This window comes from Babylonia areolata, chromosome 25 (assembly GCF_041734735.1).
Source record: "Babylonia areolata isolate BAREFJ2019XMU chromosome 25, ASM4173473v1, whole genome shotgun sequence".
Classification (NCBI taxonomy): Eukaryota; Metazoa; Mollusca; class Gastropoda; order Neogastropoda; family Buccinidae; genus Babylonia; species Babylonia areolata.
Genome location: NC_134900.1, coordinates 24,482,823 through 24,497,478, shown reverse-complemented (window position 1 = coordinate 24,497,478; position 14,656 = coordinate 24,482,823). Strand labels below are relative to the sequence as shown.

At 45.9% G+C, this 14,656-nt stretch overlaps 1 protein-coding gene across 2 annotated transcripts in view; it reads right to left on the bottom strand.

Moving 5' to 3' along the window:
* LOC143299498 (venom serine carboxypeptidase-like) overlaps positions 1-1,617 on the bottom strand; it is a 26,470-nt gene extending 24,853 nt beyond the window's left edge. Inside the window, exon 1 of one of the 2 annotated variants that reach the window (XM_076612746.1) lies at positions 1,522-1,617. The gene's annotated coding sequence lies outside the window, so the exon portion shown is untranslated. Of the gene's footprint in view, positions 1-1,076; positions 1,207-1,521 lie in introns of those variants that run through there. The other variant, XM_076612747.1, reaches the window with a different exon arrangement.
* Between the last annotated feature and the right edge of the window lie 13,039 nt (positions 1,618-14,656).

Below are 14,656 nucleotides of genomic sequence, written 5' to 3'. Positions count from 1 at the left end.
GGAGGAGGAGGAGGAAGGGGGAGAAGGAGGAGGAAGAGGAATAACAGTAAGAGAAGGAGGGAAAAGTTGGCTTTCACCTCTTGTGCAATAGATAGGAACAGCAGCTGGATAAACACCGACACACACACACACACACACACACACACACACACACACACACATACACACTCCGACACGCACCCCCTCCCCCCACACACACATACACACACCTACACGTCCCCACCCCCTACAACCCTTGCCCCCCCTCACTCCCCATCCCCCCCCCCCACACACACACACACGTACACACCGCATCCCCTCCCCCCCCGACACACATGCACACACAGACACGAATATGCACGCACAAATACACGCACTTAATATCACACACACACACACACACACACACACACACACACACACACACACACACACAGACAATGAAATACACACGGACACACACATGTAAACACACATACAGGCACAGACACAGCCGGACGCAAACACACTCACAGACGCACGCGCGTACACAGACACACGCACGCGCGAGCACATACACACAAACACACACACATTCACACACATATATATGTATAGATATAGATAGATAGATATAAATGGTGTAATTTCGTGTTTTTGGTGGTTGTTGTTGTTTTTATTCCTATCCTGTTTTGGATTTAGACCAGTCCAGATTAATCAATCCAGGGATTAATTGATTTATCGAGACAGACAGACACGCGCGCGCGCATACACACACAGACACAGGCAGACAGACAGACAGACAGACACACACACACACACACACACACACACACACACACACACACACACACACACACACACACACACACACAAACTGCTCACACAACTTCTCTTTGCTCCGCCTACTATCTAATCAGCAGCTGATCTTTTGCTTCTTTTTTTTTTTTTTTTTTTAATTTGGATCCAATAGAAGTAGAGTGTGGCGCATTAAACTTTCATTTGAAATACTTACATCATTCTTCTTCTTCTTCTTATGATGATGATGATGATGATGAGCAGCACCAGCAGTAGTAGCCGTAGTGTGAAAACAAAGAAAGCTACAAAACACAGCCTACCTTTACACAATTTTGTTGTTCCTTTCACCACCAGCTTCAGCAGTCAGCCTGTAATATTAACTCCATCTTACCTCAGTTTCCAAGCTAACGGCAAACGGATAGTTGGTAAATCACGTTCCTTCTCCTCTGAACTTTGTGGGGTTTTGTTTTTTGTTTTTTTGTTTTGGTTTTGTTTTTTTTTGCTTCTTCTTATCTGTATTATTATTCTTTTTATTTTCTATCATCAATAATGGTTTTATATCGTGAATTCAGCACTGTGCGAAAATCCTGGCACTGACGAACGAATCAGTCGTGCATGGAAAGCACACACACACACACACACTCACACACACACACACACACACACACACACACACACACACACACACACACACACACACACACACACACACACACACACACATCACTCGACGATGCTATTGCATATCACAACACCTCTACAGACCTTGTTATAATATTGAATCCAGCAGCGAGACACACGTATATCCACGCCGCCCTTCACAAGTTAAATGGCGTGAGTGCCATGCAAAGAGAGAGAGAGTAGGGTGGGGTGGGGGGAGGGACACAGGAACTATAACTCTTGCACTTCGGAATTTGAGTGCAGCAAAAGATCAGCTGCTGATTAGATAGGTGGGCGGAGCAGGGAAAAGTTGTGCAAGCAGTCATGTGTGTGTGTGTGTGTGTGTGTGTGTGTGTGTGTGTGTGTGTGTGTGTGTGTGTGTGTGTGTGCAGGTTTTGGTGTAGGGGTAGGGACGGTGTGGGGGAGGGGATGGTAAGAGACGCGGCTCAGTGTACCGCGTTCGGCTGTTCGTGCTTTTCCCCCCGCCTGTTTGGGGAGGATGCAAGTGTGTGTGTGTGTGTGTGTGTGTGTGTGTGTGTGTGTGTGTGTGTGTGTGTGTGTGTGTGTGTGTGTGTGTGTTTTCCTTTTTTTCTTTTTTTTAATCCTTGTTTTTTTCTTCTTCTTCTTCTTCTTCTTCTTCTTCTACTACTTCTAGAGATGGGTTAATGGTTGTGCCGTCAGAAATTCGTGTTGGTTGGGGTTTTATTGCTTTGCGTGCGTGTGTGTGTGTGTGTGTGTGTGTGTGTGTGTGTGTGTGTGTGTGTGTGTGTGTGTGCATGCGTGAGTGCCCCTGTGTGTGTGTTTGTGTGTGTGCGCGCGCGTGCGTGTGTGTATGTGTGTGTCTGTGTGTGTGCGTGCGTGTGTGTGCGTGTGTGCGTGCGTGAGTGCCTCTGTGTGTGTGTGTGTGTGTGTGTGTGTGTGTGTGTGTGTGTGTGTGTGTGTGTGTTGGGGGTTATTCTTGTTTCTTCTTTCCTCAAAGTTATTCCATTTTCCATCTTGCCTCGCCTTGCCTTGCTTCTCAATATCCCTCTGTATGTGTGTCTATCTCTGTGATCGTTTGTTTGTCTATGTGCCTCTGTGTGTGCGTGCGTGCGTGCGTGCGTGTGTGCGTGCGTGCGTGTGTGTGTGTGTGTGTGTGTGTGTGTGTGTGTGTGTGTGTGTGTGTCTCACTCATCTTCCCGCTGTTCTTGCCCTTCTTCTTCTTCTTCTTCTTCTTCTTCTCTCTCACTCTCCCCCCCCCCTCTCTCTCCCCCCTCCCTCTCTCTCTCTCTCTTTCTTTGATATGTTTTCAATGTTTTGTTTTGTCAGGTCCACGTGAAAATAAGCGTTCCGCGATCATTTTACCCTTAAAGAGATTTTTTAAAGTATATTCAAGGTTAGAGTTAGAATACTCACACAGACACCCCTCTTCTGGTTCACGTTTGTGGGACTGCACACACAGACATCCATCATCTACACGAACAGACACACAGACACAGACACAGACACAGACACACACACACACACACACACACACACACACACACACACACACACACACACACACACACACACACACAGAGTCAACAAATAAGTCCGACTGGCAGATATCAATTATTTTTGTCTTCACGCAGTTGGAAACGGCGTGCATTCACGTAACAGACAAAACCTCTCAATTGAGCTAATCAGCTCATACCTGAGTACAGATGAAGCTAACTGGAATAAGCCACATTTGTATTTCACACACATTACTGTTCATGGTCTATTCAAAAGTATCTGCCTGACAAAAATTGAGAGCATTATTTTGATTAAAGTGTTTGTTTGTTTTTCCTTGGGGGTAATTTCATGATTTCTATTCACGTTTGGACCAAGCAGCGTCGCCTTGGTCCAAGCAGACAGCCCAATTAGACATTAGGTCGGATATACTCTATCCATGGTCAGCCATGACCGAAGGAGGCCTACTATTCACGTTTACATAGATGGTTATTGTTTTTATATGAATCTGTGTACTTGAATGTCAATCGAGTGATTGCGAGAGACTAAAGAAAAAAAGATCGATCACTATGAACAAGCTATCACCTTTTTTTGCTTGACTGTTTTTTCCATCTTCTATACATGCCCACGTGTAGATCGAGGAATATATTTCTGAATGTAACAAGAAACTACGGCCGAATGATTGAGGTATTAAAAACCTCCAGGGATTGCAAAAAGGAATAAAACCAACTCAAAGCAAACTGTGAAAAGTATAAAACACACCCAAGCACAGCAAAAGAAAACATGAAATAGAAATTAAATTATAACATGTATCTACCCATTTCATGACAGCGATGGCTAATACCGGCTGTGGTTTTGTTATCATTCAAACCCAGTCTCTGAGTCATTTTGAACACAGGTCTTGCCCTTTACCTCAATTACCCATTAAATCCACATTTCGAAGGAGTCTTTCCTCCTTATAGCCCTTGCACATGTAGCCTGAGAGAGAGAAGCTTGTATTTGCTCATCTGGTAATGCCGTCACAATGGAACATGTATTCACTTAGGGCTGTACGAATCAACATTCTATCCAGCTAAAATGACTCTGACAGTTAGCGTGCAGTGCCGTTCCCATGCTGAGGTAAATCTTCCCACAGGAATCTCCTGTTGTTGAGTATTGCAGCAAAACGTCGAATAAAGGGCTGGTAAAACTCCTGCAGGATCTGCTTCGTCTCTGGCAGTATTGGCGCCGTCTTGTTCACAAACTTTCCTTGGTTCCTGATTTTTCGAGATGTGATGTTCCTCAGCTGCTGGTCTGTGAGGGGATCTTCAACAGTGTTCACAGCACAACGCTCGTTTCAACAGCCACTGATCTGTGCATGCCGTGTGCTTCAGTTGGTGAACCATTCGTGGTCATTTGTACAGATGGTTCAGTTACTGAATTATTAGCTGACATTCATGCAAACACGTCACGGCTCGTGTACCACTGGCTGACATCATGCATACACGTCACAGTTCATGAACCATTGGCTGACATCATGCACACACGTCACAGTTCATGAACCACTGGATGACATCATACATACGTCATAGTTCATGAACCACTGGCTGGCATCATACACACGTCACAGTTCATAAATCACTGGCTGATATTTATGGAAACACGTCACAGTTTATGAACCACTAGCTCACATCATACATACGCCACAGTTCATGAACCAGCTGACATTATACATACATCACAGTTCATGAACCACTGGCTGACATTATACATACGTCACAGTTCATGAACCACTGGCTGACATCATACATACGTCACAGTTCATGAACCGCTGGCTGACATCATATATACGTCAAAGTTCATGAACCACGAGCTGACATCATACACACGTCACAGTTCATGAACCACTGGCTGGCATCATACACACGTCACAATTCATGAATCACTGGCTGACATTTATGGAAACACGTCACAGTTTATGAACCACTAGCTCACATCATACATACGCCACAGTTCATGAATCAGCTGACATTATACATACATCACAGTTCATGAACCACTGGCTGACATTATACATACGTCACAGTTCATGAACCACTGGCTGACATCATACATACGTCACAGTTCATGAACCACTGGCTGACATTATACATACGTCACAGTTCATGAACCACTGGCTGACATTATACATACGTCACAGTTCATGAACCACTGGCTGACATCATACACAAACGCCACAGTTCATGAACTACTGGCTGACATAATAAGAGGAATGTTCATTACAGATTTCCCCTGACCCACTTCCCATGGAGTGAGAGGAACGAAACTTGGCACAGGTACTAGTTTTTCTCTACATAGGTACCACCAAGGGTGACATGCTTCTCTCATCGCTTTATGCAGCTGTGAAGACCTTGCCCCTATAGGTCTGCAGGTTGCGCCAGAGGCAACGACTTCGGAAATAAACGTTTCATAGTCTGGGAAGTGCTTGCTTTTCAAAGATGTCTTCATGGTTGGAAAGGGGTGGAAGTCAGATGGTGCGAGGTCGGGAGAGTAAGGGAGGTGAGGAAGGATTTCATAGCCACAGGACCGTGCTTCCATCTGGGCAACATGCGAGTTGTGAGCCGGGGCGTTGTCTTGCAGGAGGCGGACACCTTTGGTCAGCATGCCACGCCTCTCCGTTTTGATGGCCTCCCACAATTTCTGCAGCAATGAAGAGTACTATGTCCCGGTAATTGCGGTACCCTTTGCCAGGAAATCCATCATCACTGCTCCGTGCTAGTCCCGAAAGACCGTGAGCATGACCTTGCCCGCCGAGGGTTGGACACGTGCCTTTTTTTTTTGGAGGTGGTGAGTGAAACTGCTTCCATTGCTTGGACCGGGCTTTAGTCTCTGGATCATGGCGATGGACCCACGTTTCGTTGTCCTCCCTAATTGGGATGTCGAAAAACATCCTCCTCCTGGTTTTCTTGGCACATGACCAAAAGAACCTGGGAGCATGTGACTCGTTCCTGCTTCTGGAAAGGTGTGAGCAACCGGGGAATCCATCGTGCAGACAACTTCCGCATGTGCAAATGGTCATGGGTGATTTTTTTTTTCCACAGACCCCACACTGATCTTGACATCTTGGGCTAGTTGGCGAACGGTTGTGCGGCGATCCTCAAAAATGGATTGTGTCTTCATCAATGGCGGACTGTGGTCGCCCGGGAATGGAAGCCGTTTCCAACGATGTCCGACCACACTTGAACTGACGATGCCAGTGCTTGGCTACGTCATACGATGGGGCATCCTCCTCATAAGTCTCTTTTATCTCATCAAACATCTCCCTTGGTGTGCGGACTTGATGACCACTCTGCATTCGACTGGCTCCGTTATCACATATTACTCCACCATAGCACATAATAGAGAAACTGTTACGAGTTCAGAGATGCAGTTTACCAGGTGAACTATAGAGATGTTTATCATTATACATGGGCAATGTCAGCCTCCTACAATAAACGGAAGTAAATCAGGTGAACTCTTTAATGAACATCCCTCGTACATATCAGGGGACCTCACCCAGTCCAAGGAAGTGGAAGGCACCGCGGAGTTCTCTGCCTATGTCCTGCTTGTAGTCCTCATAGCGGATGAAGTGGAACTGGTCACGTGGTACCACCCTCAGCCAATCCTCCATCAGCACGGGATACACGCTCTCCTGGACCCGTAACTGGGTCACACACACACACACACACACACACACACACACACACACACACACACACACGTGCTTATGTGGTAATAAAGAGACGTGTGTGGGTAAACTTTCAGGGGTAGATAACTGATCTTTCAGGAGCTATTTGCTCATTAGTGGTTATCTCTACCTAAATGTGTGTTCCAGTGTGTGTATGTGTGTGTTCAAAGAACATAATCATGGATGAAACCAAGCGCAGGTAACAACTGAACAACCTTTCCGTTATTTCCAAAGGGAAATCTAAATTCGAAACCCTTCTCAGAGTGCAATATGGAGCCATTACTCTTTTCTCCAATGGAGAGATCTAATTGTACATCTAATAACTGCAGTTTACTTCCCTATGGGCTCCTCAGATAACTCGGCATCGGCAGTGACCTGTTGTCCGTAATGGCAAGTGATGCAGAGACACCAATCACAGTTTAATGCTGTCAGTCGTAGCGGTAACGATTTATCTTTGCTTCTCATGCCTGGAGATTTGAAAAGGATACCCAGAGAGAGACAGACACTAAGAGAGAGACATACAGAGAGACAGAGACACAGACATCAGACAGGCAGATAGAGAGCAGTTACTAACATTAGGCAGAGACTCCCACAAGGTCCTATTGTAGAGACAGTGCCGTATCGACCAACGCTGGAAGCAGAGTTTGTAGTGATGAAGACACTGTACCACAAAGTCGTGGAACTCCTCGGGAGAGGGTGGGAAGTTTCTCTCCAATTTCCCAAAGTCAAACAGGTACCTCGAGTAGAGCCTGCAACAAGATGTGAAGATGACATGGATATTTATATAGTGCCTATCCTTGGTCAAAGACCAAGCTCTAAGCGACTTACGAACACAGAGTCATTTTCACAACAGGCTGCCTACCTGCGTACAGCCGACCAACATCTGCCATCGGGCGCTCATCATTCCTTTCCTGTGTCAGTCATTCAGGTTTTAGTCATGCATGGATACACACATTTACCCAGCCATGTAGAATAGAATAGAATATGTATTTATTACCAAGTGTACCGGGGTCACAAGTAACATTGGGGGGGCGGGGAGGGGGGGATAGTACATAACAAGATACGAACATAAATTGAAAATCATACACAAACACAGATACAGTAGAAATTAGGATACATGCAAGTGCATATCAGTATAAAAACTTGTGCATACTGACACATGCACGCACTGCACACACACACACACACACACACACACACACACACACACACACACACACACATACACACATATGCACGCACACACACACATACACACACAAACCCTCTCTCTCTCTCTGTCTCCCTCTCTCTCTCTCTCTCTCTCTCTCTCTCTCTCTCTCACACACACACACACACACACACACACACACACACACACACATTTGAACAGAATCTGCATATTACATGTGGATGGGGCTGATGACTAGATCTTCAGGCAGATGGTTGTTGATTGCACAATTCTATTTATCATACTGGATTTGTTCGAGAGACAGGGCGTTGACTGCTTTGGGGGAAAAAGCTATTGTCGAAGCGATTGGTTTTCGTCCTTATACTTCTGTACCGTCGACCAGAGGGGAGCATCTCGAAAATCCCAAAAGCTGGATGTGATTCGTCCTGGCTGATTGATTTTGCTTTTTTGACTAGCCGCTTATAATATGTCTTCTAGAGAAGGTAGATCAGCCCCGGTAATCTTGGTGGCAGTTATTACGATTCTGTTAAGGGCTGCAGCTTCTGTCTTGGAAATGTTTCCGTACCAAACAGTAATAGCGAAGGTAAGCACACTTTCAATGACTGTTCGGTAGAAATCAACCATGATTTCTTTTTTAATTCCGAACTTTTTGAGGCGCCGAAGAAAGTACAGGCGCTGTTGTGCTTTCTTAACATTTTTTCCCCCTATTTTTCTCCCATTTCAAATCGTTGGAAATGATCAGTCCGAGAAATATAAAGTCACTGATGATCTCTACTTGCTTGTCTTTAATGACTAGTGCAGCCATACTCTGTTTTCAGGGGTGGGGGGATACATGCTGGCTAGGTTCTTGTTTCTGTAACAAACTGAACGCTGACATGAATTACACTTTACCCACCAGGCGCCGTTACCGAGATTCGAACCCGGGACCCTCAGATTGAAAGTCCAATGCTGTAACCACACGGCTATTGCGCAAGGTGTGATGTGTAGTATAACTACAGGAAGGTGTGTTGTGTAGTATAACTACAGGAAGGTGTGTTGTGTAGTGTGATGTGTAGTATGACTACAGGAAGGTGTGTTGTGTGGTATAACTAAGGTGTGATGTGTTGTGTGATGTGTAGTATAACTACAGGAAGGTGTGTTGTGTAGTGTGATGTGTAGTATGACTACAGGAAGGTGTGATATGTAGTATAACTACAGGAAGGAGTGATGTGTAGTGTAACTACAGGAAGGTGTGTTGTGTAGCATAACCACACGGAGGTCTGATAACAGCAGTTCAGTGACAAGAAAAAGTTACAACAGTTATTGTCTGTATATCACGAAAATGCTCTCTCAGGGTGGCGGATGATCATGACACCTACCTATCAACGGGGTGGCAGATGATCATGACACCTACCTGTTAAAGGGATAGTGGATGAGCATAAAACGTACCTGTCAACGGGGTGCCGGATGATCATGACAATCTTGAGACGGGGGTTGAGATGGAAGAGGTGATGGGCCAAAATCACCCGGGGCTCCGTACAGTTCTCGTTGCCCGAGTACAGCTTCCAGAAGTAGTTGTCGTAGAAATAGCTGGGACTGCCATCTCCTGAGACAATGTCAAGGCCAATAGAAATAGCTGGGACTGCCATCTCCTGAGACAATGTCAAGGCCAATAGAAATAGCTGAGACTGCCATCTCCTGACACAATGTCAAGGCCAATAGAAATAGCTGAGACTGCCATCACACGAGAAAAGGCCAAGGCCAATAGAAATAGTTGGGACTGTCATCTCCTGAGACATTGTCAAGGCCAATAGAAATAGTTGGGACTGTCATACTCTGAGACAATGGCAAGGCCAATCATCTGTATTCATCTTTTGGAAGCATGTAATATATGTCTCTCTCCGTGTCTCTGCATGTCTGCCTGTCTGTCTTTCCCTCTCTTTCTCCGTCTATCTCTTTCCATCTCTGTCCCTCTCTCTCCACCTCTCTCCTCCTCCTTTCTCTCTCTCTCCCTATTTATCCCCCCCCAAGCCCCCCCCACACTCCCAACCACCACCCTCTCTCTCTCAGTGCACCACAAATGACATGGATATATCCCTGCTTTTCGATGTCCTTCTCTACTCTGGCGTCAGCATAGTTACTCCCTTTCTCCCTCCATCACCTCACACACACACACACACACACACACACACACACACACACACACACACACACACACACACACACACACTTTCTCTCTCGGCGTGCCACAAATGACATGGCTGCATCCCTGCTTCCCTATGTCCTCTGCTCTGGCGGTAACATAGTTACTCCCTCTCTTCCTCCCTCCCTCCCTCTCTCTCTCTCTCTCTCTCACTTTCTTTCTCTCTCTCACACTCTCTTTCTACTTCAGTGTACCATAAATGACGTGGCTGTATCCCAGCTCCCTAATGTCCTTCTCCACTCTGACGGCAGTGTGGTTGTACAGGTCCACGTAATCCTCGAAGGTCCGGTTTCCTGCAACAGTCCAGGTGTTACAGCCTAAAAACACCCCTCCCAGGTTTAACCCCCCGATCATTCTAGTTCCGATCGACCCCATTCCTCATTCCCCCGCTTGGTAATTAACCCCTGTCTATGAGTTTAATCACGTTATTCCAAAACGAAGGGGGTTAATTCTGGGTTAACCTTTACTGACCTCCTCCCCTGCCCCTATCCTCTCCATGACCGAATGATACAGGAAACGAATGATGAGAGCACAATGGCAGCCGTCAGTTGGCTCTACCCAGGTAGGCAGCCTGTTGTGCAGATGACCCCGTGTTTGTAGAGCGCTTAGAGCATGGTCTTCGACCGACGTTAGGCGGGATAAAAGTACCCATGTCATATCATTATAGATTCAGTTTCACAGTTTCTCAAGGAGGTGTCACTGCGTTTGGACAAATCCAAGTACGCTACACCACATCCGCTAGGCAGATGCCTGACCAGTAGCATGACCCAACGCGCCTAGTTAGGCCTTGAGTGCATGCATATATATTTGTGCACATATCAGAGTGGATTTCTTCTACCCAGAGAACAACACTCTCGTTGCCATGGGTTCTTTGTCAATGCAAGGCCACCGACCCGGAGGCAAGAGACCAAAATGCTGACCATCGCGGGCAGTGAATTCAGGTCCACTGTGTCTCGTTCGCTTCCAGATTCACTCCTTCCGCCGTCTTCACCTTCCCCTCTCACAACTCAGGTACCCATTCACACCTGGGTGAGATGAGGGAAATCGGAGCAAGGTGCCTTTCCCAAGGACACGGCATTTACAGTCATACTGACGGTACAATAACTGTGACAAAAACACCTGGCACTTACAGTCATAGTGACGGTACAATAACTGTGACAAAAACACCTGTCACTTACAGTCATAGTGACGGTACAATAACTGTGACAAAAACACCTGGCACTTACAGTCATAGTGACGGTACAATAACTGTGACAAAAACACCTGCCACTTACAGTCATAGTGACGGTACAATAACTGTGACAAAAACACCTGCCACTTACAGTCATAGTGACGGTACAATAACTGTGACAAAAACACCTGCCACTTACAGTCATAGTGACGGTACAATAACTGTGACAAAAACACCTGTCACTTACAGTCATAGTGACGGTACAATAACTGTGACAAAAACACCTGGCACTTACAGTCATAGTGACGGTACAATAACTGTGACAAAAACACCTGTCACTTACAGTCTTAGTGACGGTACGATAACTGTGACAAAAACACCTGGCACTTACAGTCATAGTGACGGTACAATAACAGTGACAAAAACACCTGGCACTTACGGTCATAGTGACGGTACAATAACTGTGACAAAAACACCTGCCACTTACGGTCATAGTGACGGTACAATAACTGTGACAAAAACACCTGCCACTTACAGTCATAGTGACGGTACAATAACTGTGACAAAAACACCTGCCACTTACAGTCATAGTGACGGTACGATAACTGTGACAAAAACACCTGCCACTTACAGTCATAGTGACGGTACAATAACTGTGACAAAAACACCTGGCACTTACAGTCATAGTGACGGTACAATAACTGTGACAAAAACACCTGGCACTTACAGTCATAGTGACGGTACAATAACTGTGACAAAAACACCTGTCACTTACAGTCATAGTGACGGTACAATAACTGACAAAAACACCTGGCACTTACAGTCATAGTGACGGTACAATAACTGTGACAAAAACATCTGGCACTTACATTCATAGTGACGGTACAATAACTGTGACAAAAACACCTGGCACTTACATTCATAGTGACGGTACAATAACTGACAAAAACACCTGGCACTTACAGTCATAGTGACGGTACAATAACTGACAAAAACACCTGCCACTTACAGTCATAGTGACGGTACAATAACTGTGACAAAAACACCTGGCACTTACAGTCATAGTGACGGTACAATAACTGTGACAAAAACACCTGTCACTTACAGTCATACTGACGGTACAATAACTGACAAAAACATCTGCCACTCACAGTCATAGTGACGGTACAATAACTGTGACAAAAACACCTGCCACTTACAGTCATAGTGACGGTACGATAACTGACAAAAACACCTGCCACTTACAGTCATAGTGACGGTACAATAACTGTGACAAAAACACCTGTCACTTACAGTCATAGTGACGGTACAATAACTGTGACAAAAACACCTGCCACTTACTGTCATAGCGACGGTACAATAACTGTGACAAAAACACCTGCCACTTACGGTCATAGCGACGGCGGTCAAAGAAGTGGGTCTCTTTCAGGCTGCGAATCACTTCCGGGTGAGAGGCCAGGCGCGAGAAGAGGTCAGTGGTCCCGCTCTTGCTGACCCCGATCAGGAAGAAGTAGGGCACGCACAGCACGCGGCCCTCGTGACGCCAGCAGGGGTTCTTGCTGCTCGGGAGGTACCTCGGGGGCGGCTCCTGCCACGGGTGTCATTACCAGTCAGTGAGGTCATTAGGGGTCAGTGAGGTCATTAGTACTGGTGATGTCAGAAAGGGTTAGTGATATCCTTGTGTCAGTGATTTCATTAGGGGCCACTGATGTCATTAGGATTGGTGATGTCATAAGAGGGTTAGTGATGTCCTTGAGTCATTGAGGTCATTAGGGGTCAGTGATGTCATTAGGGGGTCAGTAAGGTCATCGTAATTCAATGGCATCATCAGGCGTCAATGAGGTCATCCGACGTCAGTGAGGTTATTAGGGGTCCGTGAGGTCACTGGGGGTCAGTGAGATCATTAGAGGTAATAATAATAATGATAATAATGGTATTTATATAGCGCTGGATCTTGTGCAGAGACAAGTCAATGCGCTTTCGCACCAGTCATTCATACGCATGCATAACTCTAATACTGTAGAAACTAAAGACTAGGAAGGGCAGGCAAGGGAGGCTATTTTGGGAAGAGGTGGGTTTTAAGGCCAGACTTGAAAGAGCTGAGTGTGGAGACTTGACGAAGCGAAAAAGGAAGTTCATTCCAATCGCAAGGTCCAGAAACAGAGAAAGAACGGCGGCCAACAGTCGAGTGTTTGAATCGGGGTATGCGTAAACAGAGTGGATCCGAGGCCAATCGTAGTGAGCGAGATGGAGTGTAGAGGTGAAGGCAGCCGCAGAGATAGGAAGGGGCAGTTTTGTGAATGCATCTATAACATAGAGTTCTGATCTTGTACTTTATTCGGTGTGAGACAGGGAGCCAGTGGAGATGTTGCACAAGAGGAGTGAGGTGCTCAGATCTTTTCTTTCTGAGGACGAGTCGGGCAGCAGAGTTTTGTATGCGCTGAAGGGACTGAATGGATGAAGCAGGCATACCAGACAATAGAGAGTTACAGTAGTCAAGGCGAGAGAGAATGAGAGAAACGACAAGTCTAGATGTTGCCTCAGTGGACAGATATTTCCGGACGGCACTGATGCGTCGCAGTTGACAGTAGCAGGACTGACATGTCTGACTGATAATTTTTTGCATGGACAGTGTATTGTCAAGGACAACACCGAGGTTCCTGACTGACGTGGAAAGAGGGATGGATGTACAGCCAAGTTTGATTGTGTCAATTGTGATGGAAGACACTTTTTGTTTAGTTCCTATGATCATTGCTTCAGTTTTGTCCGCGTTCAATTGTAACTTATTTCGAGTCATCCAGTTTTGAATGTCCAGGAAGCAGTTGGATGTTTCTTGCAAGAGCGACAACAATTTTTCAGGGGTATCACTCTTCTGGAGTTGAGTGTCATCAGCATAAGAATGATGACTGATATTATGGCGGTTGATAATTTCAGCGAGAGGAGCAGTGTACAGTGTGAAGAGCACTGGGCCTAAAACAGATCCCTGTGGGACTCCATGTTCGATTTTAACGGGTTCAGATTGGAAATGATCAACAATGACAGACTGGAATCGATCAGTGAGATAAGATTTGAACCAGTTTAGAACAGTGCCGTTGATACCAAATGTAAAATGAAGACGGGAAAGAAGGATTGAATGGTCTATCGTATCAAAGGCGGCTGACAAGTCGAGAAGAGTGAGAAGGGAAATTTTTCCTGAGTCGGACGCTATCAGTAGATTGTTCAGAGTGAGGTCCGTGAGGTCATTAGGGGTCAGTGAGGTCATTAGGGGGTCAGTGAGGTTATTTGGGGTGGGTGATGTGATTAGGGGGTCAGTGATGTGATTAGGGGGTCAGTGAGGTCATTAGGGGGTCAGTGAGGTCATTAAGGGTCAGTGAATGTTGGAGCCTGGTGGTGGACTGTAAACTACACTGTAAACTCTCAGCGTCTGGTAAAGCCCTCCCCCCTCCCCCAACACCCCCACAGCTCCCAGGTAAACTGCCTTGCAAACACCCACCCACACTCACTCGAAAAAAAAAAATGAAAAGAAGTAGAAGAAGA